We start from the raw sequence: 3,602 nt of genomic DNA, 5'->3' as shown, positions 1-3,602 counted from the left end.
CAACAGGGTGCCTCCCATGGTACAAGTTCATGATTTCATAATTCCTGCTTCTGGTGCTACCTTCCTCGCTCTTTGACATGTTTCAAACTAGAGAACAAGAGTTTACGTGCTCAAATACATAATAAACCTGTGTTGGAATACCTATGGAATACTTTCCTTCTTGGTGGGAAGAAAGACATCTCCATAAAAAGTCAGGAGTGGAAACCATACCTGGTACAGGTTTTGTTAACTAGACATTGCCCTATTAGGTTCCCTAATTATTGAAAAAGTCTTCTTCCTCCTCACTCCTGCTTCCCTTCCTTCAGGTCGTACCTCCCATGCACTTTACGACTCATCCAGTTCATTTTCTATCTAAATGATTAAAGCTAGGGTTGGCACCCTTCCAGGACCAGCCTGCTAAGTGCTCATTTATTCCCCGTAATTTCAGGCTTCCTCTGCCAGGACTAATAATCCTCCTCCCTCGGACCACTCTGGCTGCAGAACCTCAATGCCAGCCTGGGGCGAGGGAAGGAAGGGGAGGAAAAGTAGAGGAGATTATAATTGCTCATAGATTTTTAAAATATTTGCCTGTGAAGAATTCTGACACTTGGAAAAGGTGCAGTGACTTTCAGACCACTTTTTAGGGAAGGTAATCCTGGAAAAGGAAAGGAGAGTGTGTGGTTTTGAGGTATCTCTGCTTAAAGAAATAGAGAAAAGTTTCTTTTTAAAAAACCTTATAAAAACCAGGAGCAGCTTGAACAGACCTAGACGAAACAGTGAATCAGGAAAGAGGGTGAGGGAACTATCCTACCTCATTCTATATTCTTTCTTTACTCCTTTTTATTATCAACCTTCATTGAATAAATTAATAGGTTTGGATAAAGAAAGTGATTAAGTACATTTGCAAATGAATGAATGAATTATAGATCAGTGATTCTTAAATCTGACTCATCTTTAGAATCAACTGCAAGCCCTTTTTATAATACAAATTCTTGGGACAGTCTTTGGAAATTCTGATTAATTAGGTAACAGATGGAGCCTGGGATCTGTATATTTTAACTGCTTCCCAAGTGATTCCAATGGTCAAGCAGGTTTGGGAACTCAAGACCTAGAGCATAGCTCTATCTAGATTTGATTCCTTCTCATTTTTATTCTGAATGAGTGCCCCATACTGATTGGCCCCATATTGAGTTTAGTTTCATACTAATTAATCAGTTGTTATTCCCTCCTTGATCAAACCAGTTTATTTCCCTGCCTACCATCCCTGTATGCTATCCAGGAAACTTGGTGATATTTTGTAAGAGTTTGTCTTAGGAGATTTTACATGAAAATAATAAGATTTCGCATCCTGTTCTATCTCAACTGTTTTGAAATTGTCCGTTATCGAAGAGTCCTGGCTTGGTTTACTTGGTTGTTTTTGGTAGAAATGAGGATGCTTTTGAAATCCAGTGGTTTTAGAAATAACCTGAACTCATCTCTCTTTCTGCTTAATAATTTATTTAGAATTAAGCATCTCTAGTTTGCTAGGAACACTGGGGATACAAAGATGAAAGATATCTTCCCTTTCCCTATGGAATTTACAGGCTAGTGGACAAGGTGGGTAAGAATATGATTATTCTACAAGCCAGATATGGTAAAAGTAGGTATAGGTAAGAAAGTTGGGGTCTATTTTGGGTCAGAGGGATGATAAGTCTTTTTTTTTTTTTTTTTTTTTTTTTTTTTTTTTTTTTTTTTTTTACATAGCACTATTGAGTGTCTACGACATCCTATGGAGAACTTCAATCTTAGATCACAGCATTAAGAGCTCCTGGTTTGGGCCCCATAAGCTCTCTTTGAAATGACCTGGGATGATAAGTCTTGATGAAGAAAATGAAAACCAAGATTTAGCAGAAGGAGGAGGGCTAAAGCATTGTGTCCACAGCCATAATAGTGATATCCTTAAAATCTTGGAGAGCTAACAAAAGAGCTGTGTGTGTGTTGGAGGGGTTGGTGATGGGAGATGACATTGGAGATGCAGGCAGTGACCATATCATGACATATCTTGAATGTCTTCCCAAAACGTTGGATTTTACACTGAAGCAATGGGAATCCCATAATGGACTTGAGCATGAAATGGACATAAACAAATACAGTGGTACCTTGGTACTCATCGTTAATTCATTTCAGAACTTGTGGTGACTGTCAAAACCGATGAGTACCAAACCATGAAACATTTTCTCTTGTGAGGCAGCGCTGTGACTTACATAAGTTCTAGCAAGTGTGATGAGTCCCAAGCAAGTGCCAAGTGCTGAAACATTTTTTTGTGAAGAGTACAGGGTTTGATGAGTTCTGAAGCTGACGAGTACCAAGGTATGACTGTATATGAAGAAGTGCTCTCTCATTATTGAGGGGGTTTGTCTCACCTGAAATTTGCCAGACCTGAGGCTTCAAGACCATGGAAGAAATAATAAGGCCCTGAAGAAGTCACCCCCAGCAATTTAAAGGGACAGGACTGAAGGGAAAAATGAAGTGGTAGAAATTACTGATAACCCTTGGTGATACACAGGTGTGTGGCAAGGGTAGCAGTGACAAAGTAGGGTGTCATTAGAAGATTCTCAAGACCTTGACCTCTTAGAGAATGGTAGTGTGATTCATGGAAGCAAGTGTTCGGCTGATTTTTATTCATTGTCCTGTGGTATCCAAGGAAATGCTGACAGCATCACACTGTGAGGACCCAAATCCAAGCACTTGAGCAAGTGGCTTTTTTTTTTTTTTTTTTTTTTTAGTTCTTATCAAGGCTGAAAAATCTTCTAAGCACACATGAAAGAAACAGCAGGGCCACGACTACTTTGAACTTACTGCACATGATTCCTTTCATATAAGATGTGCTTGACAAACATTAATTAAGTCTCCCAGCACTTCTTTGAAGTAATGCAGGAAATATGTACAGGTGGGTAAACTGAGGCCCCGGGAACTGGAAAGAGAGCCTGAGGACACACTGGGGCAGGTGCAGCATTTGAAAAGACCCTCATATGAGGCCCCTGTTTCTCTGATGAGGCCAGATGTGGGCGACTGTGTTGAAGCAAAGGTCTTCCAGCACATTCTCTCACCCAGGCAGGATGAGGCAGGCTGGTTATTTACTCCAGTGGCCCGCTCTCTGACCTCAGACCTGGCAGCCTTGGGTTTTATAGCACACCTTGTCTACTCATAATCCATCTCCCTTCTTGACATTCACAGCTGTGTCATATCCCTTCGGATGCTTGCTTTGTCCTTGTGACTGGCTGCTGGTTTGAGAGTTAGAAGGTGAAGGTGCTTGATTTCATGGCCAGAAGAAGTAGTCTGGGTCATGTTTATATCTGAGTTTCTGCTTTTTAGCTTTCTTGTTTTTTTGTTTTTTGTTTGTTTGTTTGTTTTTTGCAGGTTTGCATCTTTGGTTTAGTGTGCAGGATATTTATTACAGAGTAGAAGTGGGTACATGGAAGAGTTGAGCTGTGATTAGGCCCATTAGCAGCTTTGGTAAAACTTATAAATTAGCTCTGAGGCTAAAACCACCCTTCTGCATTGGTTCAAGTTGGTTATGATGACTGGGCCTTTGTACTTCCACACTGATCTGTCATTGGACATAGCTAAGGCTGTAGCTGAGT

The 3,602-nt window shown here is 40.5% G+C and overlaps 1 non-coding gene across 1 annotated transcript; it reads right to left on the bottom strand.

Moving 5' to 3' along the window:
* Nucleotides 1-1,700: 1,700 nt before the first annotated feature.
* Nucleotides 1,701-1,823, bottom strand: LOC150003249 (small nucleolar RNA SNORA25). The gene has a single exon (XR_016512883.1). It is a non-coding gene; the product is annotated as a small nucleolar RNA SNORA25 (small nucleolar RNA).
* Between the last annotated feature and the right edge of the window lie 1,779 nt (nucleotides 1,824-3,602).

Source organism: Furipterus horrens, unplaced genomic scaffold, assembly GCF_987537825.1.
Source record: "Furipterus horrens unplaced genomic scaffold, mFurHor1.1.pri manual_scaffold_8, whole genome shotgun sequence".
NCBI lineage: Eukaryota > Metazoa > Chordata > Mammalia > Chiroptera > Furipteridae > Furipterus > Furipterus horrens.
This window is presented reverse-complemented; position numbering and strand designations above follow the sequence as displayed.